This window comes from Nothobranchius furzeri, chromosome 16, assembly GCF_043380555.1.
Source record: "Nothobranchius furzeri strain GRZ-AD chromosome 16, NfurGRZ-RIMD1, whole genome shotgun sequence".
In the NCBI taxonomy this organism is placed as follows: Eukaryota; Metazoa; Chordata; class Actinopteri; order Cyprinodontiformes; family Nothobranchiidae; genus Nothobranchius; species Nothobranchius furzeri.
The window spans coordinates 40889916-40902625 of NC_091756.1; the positions used below are offsets into that span (position 1 = coordinate 40889916).

General features: G+C 42.7%; 1 protein-coding gene across 1 annotated transcript in view; it reads right to left on the reverse strand.

Moving 5' to 3' along the window:
- LOC107387839 (zinc finger MIZ domain-containing protein 1) overlaps window positions 1-9948 on the reverse strand; it is a 143312-nt gene extending 133364 nt beyond the window's left edge. Inside the window, exon 1 of the mRNA XM_015963048.3 lies at window positions 9813-9948. The gene's annotated coding sequence lies outside the window, so the exon portion shown is untranslated. The remainder of the gene's footprint in view (window positions 1-9812) is intronic.
- Window positions 9949-12710: the final 2762 nt, after the last annotated feature.

The window sequence follows — 12710 nt, forward strand, 5'->3', positions numbered from 1 at the left end:
CACATAATGGACTGTTTTTACCACGCTCTATAAGACAACAAAGAATTACGGCGTTGTGGGGGCTTTCCACTTCGTTTTTCAGTGTTAAGAGTTTAGAAACGGCAATTTTAAAGCACAGCGAATGGCGCTTATTTGCCTTTGCTTTCATTTTGCTCCACCAGCAACCTTTCCAATTTTACAAATGCCAGTTGTTCTGGGCAATGTCTGCTGACGTCATTTCCTACTGAGTTACAACCAATCAGCATGACTTAATCAAAGGTTCCACTAAGCTATGCTACCGGGCCTTTTCGAGTACCTACCCCAGCTCAGGTACTCCGCTGGTTCCTGAAAATAGTCCGGAAAATGGAAGTTTAGACAAGCGACTGCCGGGAAGTTCCGGTAAAAAAATCCCAGAAGTTCCAACAGTGGAAACATACCTTCTGAACCAACATCTTCATGTTAGAAAAAAACACACATTTGTGAATTTGATTGTGACTGCTAACGGTGGCGTAAACAATTAAGCAATATAAAGATTTTGGATTGAACAAAAACCTCAGAGTGCCCTAATCACAAATAAACATGTACACATAAGGCAATATTAATGCCAGCAGATTTGTTCATGGACCACAACTTCAGAAAGATTTGGATATTATGGGTTAATGTATTTGATGCCATCCAGAGTTTGGTCTTATTACACTGCCCACAGCCGTCACGTCCCTGTATCAGCCTCAGTCTGTGATGCATGCCTTGCACCTGGGTAACCGACCGCACACAGACAGAGTTAGCATGAGGGTAGAGTGTAAGCTGACACCCAAGCTATGAGAGGGGTGTCACTGCTGTCTACAGTTTATCATCAGTAAAGACACTTTCTTCTCTCCCTTTGAGCGGGGTGAAAAGAGTGCGATTAGGTCACAAAAGAGACAAAATCTTGTCAAATAAATAATGCAGGTAAAGCTCTGCTGATAGCAGAGAAATGAGAACTCCACTAAGCAGATGCTGACAGGATTAGTCAGATCAAAAGATGATCGGTAGCTGTAGAAAGCTTCACACATGAGAGGATTTTACTGCCTTTCTGCTTTAGAAATGGTAAAATTAATATCTTTGGGTTTGGGGCTATTAGTTAAGCAGAACAAGCCCTTTGATGATATCACCTTGGCCTCTGGCAACTCATGGAAGACATTTTATTTTGTATTTTTATCAATTCTATAGTCTCAATAACACGCCTGAGCCTATAGGGGAAACAAATCAGTGTGAAAAGGTAACAAACATGCTCATTTTCCCAGGAAGGAACCAAAAGTCTGGTTTTGATCAGAATTCAGGATTTTATGAAAGATTTAAACATTTCAGTACCGTTATTTCAAGTGAATTATCTACCTGAGATAGTTGGTTTTGTGTTTGATCTTTCCATGGCTTGTTACAGCTGACAGAGGAGTAGAACTAGTGATACGATCTTCCAGCGTTGAACTGTCGGCCCTCCAGTCATCCATAATAAACAGTGTTTGCATTAATGTAACACATCCCACATAAACCCAGGGTCTGGTTAAAGGATGAGCTTGATGTCCATACCCTTACAAGTTTTACCACCAAAATGAGCAAATGAATGCTCTGTACCTCTAATAGAGCATCTCAGCAAAGCAAAGCTGGATGTTTTGTTTTGAAACCACTGTTCCGCTCATCCGTTTTCTGCCTCCTATCTAAGAACAGGTCTCAAAGGGAAGCCCAGACATTAGCCTCTCCAGGGAAACTCTCCAGCTCCTCCTGGGGGATCCAAAGGCATTCCCAAGCCAGACAGCAAGTTCTGGGTCTGCCCTGGGGTCTCCTCCCAGTGAAAATTGCCTGGTAGTCAACTAGGAGGCATCCTAACCACACCAGCTGAGTCATTTTGATGCATAAGAGAAGAAGCTAAGCCTATTTCCGTCCCTCATATGCATAAACAACAATCAATGGTTCTTCGTTCACAAATTGGATGGCACAGCCTTTGGGTCTCATGGTTAGTCAACACTATTTCCGTGTGTCCCTGAGACATGAATTGCTGACTGGTGCAGATGATGAAATTCACCTCAGACACGCCTGCCATCGAGAAGATGTTGAACCATGACTTGTGCATTATGTCAAAGACCAACCAGAGATAAATACTGTGTTTTCTGACAATTGATGTAGAAAATTTGTTTCATATTTCTATTTTCTAGGGTCCCTTTAGGACCAAACCACAGGATGTGTATGCTCCCAGCACAAGAGGAAACCATCAGGGACAGAGGTCAATAAATCTGACAAAATCACATCATAATCTCTCTGTTGCATAATACATAAGCATTAAAATAGGGATGAATAAATCCTTGGCTTCAATGATGGTTCATGCCGTTTGAGCTCCTAACAACACAAGTGCAATCACATAAGGCCTGGATTTACTAGCTTTTAAGAATGCGTGTTTATCATGACATCCTCGCATAACTGACCCCCAAATTCCACTACCTCCGCTCCGCTCCGCTCCGGTCCGCCCCCGCTTTCCGCAGCCGCTCGCTTCCGAACTCAATTTTTACTGGTACCCGCTCTACAACGGCTCCGCTCTGGTGCGGAGACCTGAGGAGACAAACAAGCATGCGCGGGATTTTCGAGATCTTGCGATACAGTCCGAGCAATAAACGCGGAAGTTAGATCCAAACACCCGTTGTGTGGGAGAAGCATCGAAATGAACTGTTTAATCTGCCCATCATTTGTGTTGAGAGATCAGCAGTGTTTGGATCAACAAAGTGTGTCTACTTTGATAGTGGAAACTGTATTTATGGCTTAATTTTGTGCATTTAAACTTCAGCCGCCATTGATAGTGGTTAAAAGTTGTTAAATCTGTGCATATGAAACAAAAAACGCCTTTTGTTTATCGATTTATTGTGAAATACGGAAATTGTGCTTGCTCCTTTTCCTGTTGGGCCGTTGTGATTTCTGTCCATTTACTGCGGAGGTGCTCCGGCGTCCGGCGAAAATAGGATCGATTCTATTTTTGCCGGACGCCGGAACAGAGGGCTGCGCACGGCGCCGCACTGCCGGAGCACGGCCGCAGTAGTGGAATTGCTCTGATTGACTAGAACGGGACCGATTTTGCTCCGGCGTTCGTGTCGGAGCGGAGCGCAGCGGAGCGGAGGTAGTGGAATTTGGGGGTTACATTTTTATGAAGAGTGGTTTTCGCCCGCTCTCTGAAATTAACACAACGCATTTGTAAGCTGCAATATGGGAGTAACCAGTGGGGGGAGTCGACCAAACAGGTGAGACATACTCGCAATTGACACGTCATCTCTGGTTTAGAGGTGTTACAGATCATCTACGATACCGCTGCTGTCTTATTTTCTGTCGTGATCTCAAAAGTAACCAGCTGCAGATGTCTTCTATTGTTGCTATGTTTAGTTTGTTTGTTCCTGGCGAATCCAGCTCTCTATCTGGTCTGAGTTCTGTACTGTGCCCCCTAGAGGAGTCCTCCAGTACTACATGCAGTGCTGTGCAGCAGCAAGTATGCGAACAAGGAGCATGCTGCCTGCATCAAAGTGAGGATAAAGACCAAGTATAGTATAGTATACAGCCGTAGAGTGCTTGGTGGACTTCTCCAGTCAGAAGTATACCGAGGAAGTCCCAACAACAGTTTGGTGCAAAAGATTCTCTTGACTCCACATGAGACAGCAGGTGAGAAGTATTTGACTAGAAGACCTTAAAAGTCTGTCGACATACTGCAGCAGATGACTGAGCGACAGCACAACATGTTGAGGATTTTCTCTACTTGTTTTACATCTCGATAGCAAACTCGCACACGTCTGACATTTGTGTTTGGGAGTGGAGGAGGAGAGGCTGGGAGTGCTTGGGAAAGAGATTACCCTCAGACCTTTTCTTTGAGAGCACCAAAGAATGGGGGAAAGAGGCTCCCTGTGTATTAGTAAATCCCAGTTAATTTTCCCTGTCAGAGAACAATGAGATATGGACCCCTGCAGGCTCTGTTGAATGTTACTCCAACACTTGCTCAAAATCACCTTCATTACTCATCAGCAATGTGGACCTCCACCCCAACAAATAAAACACACACAAGCCACCGTAAAGCTTCCAACACAAGCGTCTTCAAGCGTCTCTTTTTTGTACCATTTTTGTACAAACTCAGATAAAAATTAGTCACACAATTTCAATTTCTGAGCATAGGCTGTAAGTTTTTTTAGTCCGTGCTGGAGTTTATGAGAAAAATATGTCTTCTATGCAACACTATCACATCCTGCCAAATCTGACGAGTCTTTGGGGTTGGACCCTGTTTAATTTATAAAAGCTGGGACTTTGGAGATGCTGGATGCTATTCATGATTCAAAGCCTTTCATTTACACTTAACGCTGCAGCAATGCTCCGTGTCATCATCTGTGTATGTTTTTCACAGCATGTCACATTCAACATGCATGAGCCTGCGACTGCTGGGGGGCCATGAAAGCTCCAATTATATCCATCCTGGATTAAAGCTCACAGATTGGATCATTTTTTCTTTTCTCTAGCACCACATTTTTACAATGTTGAGCTCTAATTTGATCTCCAATTTAAATTCACAGATCCTGCTGACAACATCAAGCATGTGAACAACATAATAGCAGATTTTAATTGCAATTTGATGTAGCTCCATAGTCAGCTTTCTTGTTGTTCAGATTTAAGCACTAACTTTACTTAATTTGAGCATAACAGTAAATTTTAGATCTCAAAATAATTATTCTCTTCACCAATTTCCTCACTTAAGTTCAAGAAAAAAATGGCAACAGAGCAAGAGTTTTTGTTTTATCCACCAGGTGTTTAAACTCCCCCAAAGTTTGAAATGTTGAGAAATAACTTGCTAATAAAGCTGTAAAAAATGCACATTTTCATCCATAAAACACCCAAGTTAGTCTTGGTCGATTATATCTGCAATGAATCTGAAATACATTTAATATTCTACATTTGCAATAAAACCAAGCATACAGTATTTAAACCAATTAACCAGGGGAAGTGTGTTTATGTCCCAGAACACTGCCCCTCCAGCGTGGCTGCAGCTGTAAGAGGAGGAAGGTCCATTGTTCAGGCTAACAAGGGGTGCAGAGGTCACTTGCATTTTCACAAGAGCTTTGCCAGAGGGGCTGGGGAGGCGACCGGCACGTCGCTCTGTTTGGTATGGATCTACACTAAAGCTTTCCCTATAAATTCCCAGTCTATTATAGAGGGGGATAGATTAGATTAAGTGAGATTATGCAGTGAGGGGCTTCCTAAAAAGACCAAAAATAAATAAATAAATAATCACACTCAGTACTTAAGCAGGCGAGTCAACAGTGGGATTAGGCCAAAAGAACAAGTTGAAATCCAACGCTAATATGCACTTTGGTCATCCATCTCCAGGCTGATTGTTGGAGTGGTCCTTAAGCATTTTCCAGCAACAAATATTCGAACTGCACTAACATATTTTGGCCAATTTATCATGTGAAAAATGTCCAAAATACATTTTTTATAGCATCAAGCCACCATCCCTTCTTTCTCTCACTCTCTCGGAGTGGAGTTGGTACAATAACAACTCCGATCACCAATGCAACCAAAAATATGCACAAAGTGGCTGCACACTCTAACATGATTAAATGATGTGTGGTCTGGCATCGCTCCCGGCGCCTCTCCCATCCCTTGCTCGCCTCTGTATCTCCCTCCTGCACAAAAGCAAACCAAAGATTCCCTTTCCCTGAGCCGTGTTTTGAAAATATACGTTTCATGCTAACAGTCAACAGTGAGGCTGACAGGTAGGATCTGGCCATTCTCTCCACCATTGCAACAAAACACTCGGAGGATATCTGCTCGCTACACATTACTGCAGCTGCGTGTCACAGAGGTGGAGCACTGCAAATCATCGCAAACACACACATGAGGAATTCAGAATTGGCGTATGGTTGGAGAACACGGGGTGGGGAGATGTACAGCCAACTCCAAGAGCATGAACAAGTATTTAGATGATCCACATTAAAAATCTACAATTTATTGTGATAAGCAAGCTAATTACGCAACATTTTACTGAGTCTGTTTCCCAACCATAGTGTCAAGCCACATCTGACACTTTCAGAAAAGTAAAAAGCTTTTTCTACACGGCTACAGTCATTCACGATGATCTACTTTACTTTCCCTGCAAAATGCTGGACACTCAGAGAAAACACACTGGAGCTAAGGCTGAAACTCACAGCCAACTTGTGGCAAAGTGTTACCGTTTTTACGGGGTCACAAGCTGGTCACACTCACCGCAAAGCTTTTACTCTGCAGACTCTCACAAACTGACTGTGAAAAACTGAACAGATAAAAGATCCAGGCTGTCAATCACATGATCCACTACTGTTACTAAAGTGTAGGAGGAAAAGAATCTGGATTCAACTTTTATTTACAGAATCAGAATCAAACTGCTGATTGTTTTTGGAGTTTTGAACCCACAGTTGTGGCCAGAAAGGCAAAAGAGCATTTAATTTAAAACAATGTAGATTTAAACTTGATCTAATAGAACAAAACAATGAAATTACATAGTTTTTTTCATCATAATCTGTCATATTATGTCACATTGTGTTGTATTTGGGTTAGTCATTTTCATTGTTTAATACCTTTAAGCTTTCCTCAAACTTCGGTGGGTTAACGACATCATCATCTTCCTGGAAAGGATTGTGATGTCATATTACTGCATATAATTTAGGGCATTTTGAGGGTTCTTTTATATATTTTAATCTTATTTTTTCAGAAGGAAGATGGAACGCATAAGTAATTTTGTGACATTGCTTCATGGAATAAACAAACAACAAATAAATTGGTGCTTTAGCACATTTTCATCGTTATTTTACCATTTGTGATTGAACGTGTCGTCCAATCACCGTTTTAAAAGACAAAACCAATCTGTCACACTTTTATACTTATTTTTTTATATTATTTTATCAGGTTTCTGAAAAAAATTGATTAGTAACACATTTCGTGATTTTACCTCTTCAAACATTCCCCTTTTGTTTACAATGAAAGTCGAAACCTTCCTTCAGTCCCTTTTGTAAACAGTGGGTGTCGCAACAGAGAAAATAATACAGCTGCAAGAATGGCAGCAGAAGAAGAGTTTACAGGAAACGAGATTTTCAAACATGAACATTACCTGAATGACAGTGTTTTTGCACATGGAGAAGATTCAATTTACACCAGATTTAACAGGAGGGTACTCTTAAGTATCACTGTCACTACTGTACATTATTTATCATAATGTTTCTTGCTATATCACATCCCATCATATTTTATTGTTTTGTATATATCATATCAATCATGTATTAGATTAGATAAAATATACATTTTTATTTGGTTTTGTGATCATTCTTGCATTCTCAGCATGTTTCTGTGTACTTCCTGTGTCATAGCCCACTGTCCTCCTGAGTTCTTCCCTTCCCAGCACCTGAACTCCCAGTTTCTCCCCTCTCACCCACTGCCACGTCTTCCTGTCCGTATTAGACCAAGTGGGCAGACAAAGCTGAGACTGCATCACCAGCTGCATTATAACCAGCTGAGGATTTGCCCCACAGCGCTTTAATACCTCTGAGAAACATGACAGTAGAATAACTGAAAACTAAATGCTGTTTGGCAAAATAAGGTAAACCTCATGATTCAACGGCTTCGGATCCACAGTGAAACGCGTTTGTACACTTGCCCTGTGCTCTTTAAAATAACCTTACCGGCAGGGTGATTCACTCGAAGACTTTATTCTGTTAAGCAAAGACAACACAAAAAGAACCTTGAGCTAGACCTACACAAACCTCCCACAGCCTCTGACCACGAAGGAAGAGCAGAGCTTTATTTATTTTCTGTTAAAGTGCTTAAGAGAACTCTGTATACAGGAGCCGCACGCCGCCAGTAGAATTCCCGAGTCGAATCAATAACATTATGATATAATACAGCTAACTCACAGCACTGTGTGCCAGCTTAAGCACACACCAAGGAGAAGATGTTCTCCTCTTCTAATGCAGATCAAACAGCTTTGCCATATTTTGCAAAACAGCATTTCCCTCTAAAACTTTCTGAGTGTGAAATGGTTCCATGTGCCTCATTTGGGCCTCTCTGGAAACTTCTCACACACCAAAAAGCTGCATCAGACAGGGAATGTTTCGAGCAGCTCTCGGTTTCCTTACGGGCTGGCCGGCAGTGCTTCTAGAGGTAATGAGGCCTCTTGTGTGTCCTCTCTGATCTGAGAGTTGAATAATTTCCCATGTGGCACGGCCATTTCCAGCTTCCGCCTTCACTCTCACCCCGTCAGGTGGGTGGAAAGCTGGAGAAGAAAAGCTCCATCTCTCGCCGGCAACGTGTTGCTACTGTCGGTCCTCGTTTAGGCGCGGAGAAAGGGTTCACTTTAGCGCTAAAAAGATACCAGATTTTACTCTAAACAAATAAAAGGAGCTGTTTTTCTGTTTACTTTCAGGGTTTTTGTGCTTTTTGTGGTTCTCATTCAGCTCCAGCATCTGCTGATGGGAGACTGAGAGTTAATAAATGGTCTACTTCAGCACCCAGACACACGTGCTGGGTTGCAGATCTCTGTTTCAATGTGTCTTTTGTTTGACGGCTGGTGTTTCAACATCCTCAACTTGAATAGAAGAAGGTCAGCCTGGTGGGGTCTGCCCTATGGTTATTCAGGAGTGCAACCTGGGGCCCCATGGAGGTGGTGGTGGGGTGACTGGGAAGGAGGGGGTGGGAGAGGGGAAACCTCCTCCTCTGTCTGACTACACAGCCTATTTCAGTTTTATGAAAACCAGTAAACAAGCAAGCAAAAGGCAATCAAGAGCCCTTTTAAAGATGACAGGGATGTAAACAAGCAGCCCAGGATGCTCTTGAGCTTGTACCGTTACAGATGTTCAACACCCTAAATGTGTGGATGCTGCAGGAGCTAGAAGAAGACAGCAGAAGGAACTTTTCATTAGCCAAACAAAAACAGGAAAAGCTGTCCTGGACGTCTCACTAAAACAGAGACATCTGCATGGATGTTTGTTCGGCTGCTCCCCAAAGTGGGACTTTTTTATATTCACACACACACACACACACACACACACAAATAAAACACCCTCTGTCAGTGACAATGGTTAGGAAAGGAAGTGGAACAGTAGATTTTTCCCCTACTTGCTCTTTTAGCTTCCTGGACAGATGTAGAGCAAATGAAAGGGAACCCACGTTGTGTTTAATGACCAACTGGCTCCAAAAATCAGACAGCAGGATGTTGTGAAGCCAACCTTCAGCAACAGAGACTACCTCACAGTTCTATGAATAAAACATCCACATCCTACGTGTGATATTTTTCTTATTGAAGTTTAAAAACACACGTTGAATGTGGACTTCTGCTCCGCGGCGCGCACTGCAGTGAGTGACCGTATAGTCCACAGTCATTCTGCGGCTGTGCGTCCTCTCAGCACCATGTGCTTTGTGCACATTTCAATCTTTAGGCTAAAATAAAATAAAAATAGATTTAAAAAACTGCCTCGCAAACGCACGGACACAATTCATGCTGTGTGCAAAATGCGTAAAATGTGGAGCATTAGAATAAAAGATCAACGCGGCTGCTGCTCCTGTAAACCGAAAGGATCAACCTGCTTTGGACTGAACCCGCAGGTTCAGCCCAGCCTGCACACGGTGATAATGAATAACAGCAGTAATAATAATGATGCTAATAACATGGTTTATTCTAACAAGAGGCTCCGGCGCTCCTCACTTCAAGCGCTCCCTCTCTCTCTCTCTATTGTTGAGAAACAATCTGAGCCAAAGTGGAAACAAAACCAGACGAGCGCGAGGAAATAATAAGCAAGTGTGCAGCCACTCACCGGGTTACGAAGCGCAGAAAGTCCTCCGTAAATGTCGCTTCTTGTTTTATTTTTCCTCTCTCTCCTTTTAAATCTCTTCCCCTCTCGCGGCCGCTCAGAATGGGCTCAACGTCAGCGGCTGAGTAACTGAATAGACTTGGAGAGAGCGCAGTAAGTTGAAGTGTCAAATTACATTGGCTATTCTATTACCGAAGAGACCGTGCTCGGTGGCTGCTGACAAAATGTGTCGCGGATTTCCTTCTTTGGGTTTCTTCCCCCCCACCCCCACCCCACGCCCCCTCGCTCTTTCTCAGACCACGGGAACTGCTCGGGAGCCACCTGGATCAGAAATAATTGACTTTAACGCGCCAAATAAATATTTTATTGATTTTTCTTAGACTAAAATAACAAAACATTGTGTTTATTTTGTGTAATTAAAAATGAACTGACGCATCAAACTGGATTTTAAAGATAAAACAGTAAACTTACTTAAATTATAATGTCCTGGTTTTATTCTAATAAATTGCCCGCGCGCCCTGCCACGAGCGCACTGGCGCGAGCGCAATCCCTCCCGCGAGCCGCCCTCCGTGTTTTGCAGCTTGCCGCTCTCTGATGGAAAGCTCTGAATAACAAAGACATGTTTGAGAGAAGCAGCAGCGGCGGCGGCATCAGTAGCAGCAGCAGGCTGGGCTGAGCGCTGACGTCAAGGAGCCATGACTGAGCCAAACATCACACACACACACACACACACACACACACACACACACACACACACACACACACACACACACACACACACACACACACACACGCGCACACACACACGCGCACACACACACCCTGCTGGTAGTGGCTCTTCAAAGTTCTGATCGGGGTCAGTTTGGAGTCTACACACGCTTACATAAAAACATCCACATGAACTCCACTCATCCTCACCCCTCCCTCCCCCTTTCCTCCCCCGATTTTCTGGCCCGTGCATCCACCCCAGCTGTCTAAAGTTAATGGGCAGGGACAATAGGCACCATTTGTCCTGCTAAAAGGTGACAGGAAGCATTGATTGTGGCCTGTCCCAAGCTTATAAGCCACACATGAATTATCTAATCTCACATGTTTCCATAAATCTCAGACTGGAGCATTATTTGGTTGAATCCAGAACATCCATTGTTTTATTGAGCTTTAAATCCAAATTAAACTCTTGATGAATAGATTCTTTTTCACAAGCATAAACAGTAAATCTGCTCCAAGTCATTGACTGACAACATATTACCTTATAGATCAGAACAAGTAAAAACTAAATCACACCTGATGCAGTTTAATTGGTTGATTAATTATTTTTAAGTTCCTCTTGTGCATCTTAATCAAATTGCTAAATAAAAACATGGAGCCACTTCATCTGTTCAACATCACAACCCAATTAACTTCTAAAGACAATAGAATCATGTCCCACTGATGTTCCTTCTTGTTTTCTGAACGAAGTTTTTTTTAGATAGCTGGAATGAGAGCCCAATTAATTATTAACAGCGTCTTGCCTCAGGTGTTTTCTCAGCTCATTTTAAACAAGCATCAGGGCAACTTTTGCACATTAAAAAACAATTTCCACTCTAAACCATCTCTATTTTTAGACCTGTTAAAAATGTCTATATAAAATTATCCCAGAAGATTGAACAACTTCAATCCTTTAGGCATTCTAAAGATGTGGCCAACATATTTAGAATGACACAAACATTAGTTGTCACAAAGTTTCCTTCCTCAGTTTTTATGATAGCAAATTAATTCAATTGAGTTCATTAATAGCTCCAAATCATGACAAAAGTCTTCCCAAGGCACTCCAGAAAGTAAACATTCCAATTGAGTTCAGTTCATTTAGCCAGTTAGACCTCCACAGAGGTCTCCGAGAGCTCCACAAGCCAGCAGCCGCACAGCAGACAAGCGCTGCTGCGATCTGAGATGCGCAGAGCTGCCGCTGGGGAGAACCGGGTGGAACAGTTTCCATCCCAGAGCTCCACAAGCCGTCAGCCCGCGCAGCAGACAGAAGCCACGATCAGACAGAGATGCGCCGAGCTGCGGGGAGGCGAGAACGGGTGGAAAACATCGATCTCCCGAGAGCTCCACAAGCCGATAGTCGGAACCCAGCTCCACCAACATGTTTCAACCCATTTTCTAAAGTGCAGCATTATGTTAAATGCACTGGGTTTTACCCTATTACATTTAAATTTCATGGTTAAACAGTACATGTTAAAATCTAAGCTCAGCTCGGCAGTGACCTAAAATACATAAATATAATTTTACTTACTGAAAAAAATGAAGTGGAGACTCCTTGGATGCTCTATTAGTGCAATTAATGCCACAGCAAGTCATTTTGTCCAACAATTGCACAAAAAATATCCAAAAAATAAAACACAAACACAGAGACTCAAAATGCCGGAGCAGTTTCGAAGCCAGACCGAGGCTCTACTGAGGCCTTTCCACGGAGCTAGCTCTGTGGTCACGTGGGTCTGATGCTCATTAATTATACAGAATTTTAGGCTTTTAATACACTTAAACAGAAGAGTGAGAAAAAATGCACCCCCTCAGAGTTGTCATGAGTGTAAACTAGATCATTTAAACCAAAAACATGTTTTGGTACCAAGGCTGTAAACATGTTTATTTCTGCTGTGAAATTGGTATTTTTAACATGGGAGTCAATGAGGATTTGCTCGCTTCTGACACCAGCCCCCAGCAGATGAGGGTGGAACTGCAATTTTGGGTACTTCTGGGTTGAGACCAATTTCAGAGCCGCATTGTGGGGGCTTGGTCTTTACCTGGTCTTTACACAACCCTCATACAAAGCAAGCATGCAGCGACAGTGGAGTGGAAAACTCCCTTTTAACAGGAAGAAACCTCCAGACGATCCTGGCTCAGTATGAGTCTGTAGTGAAA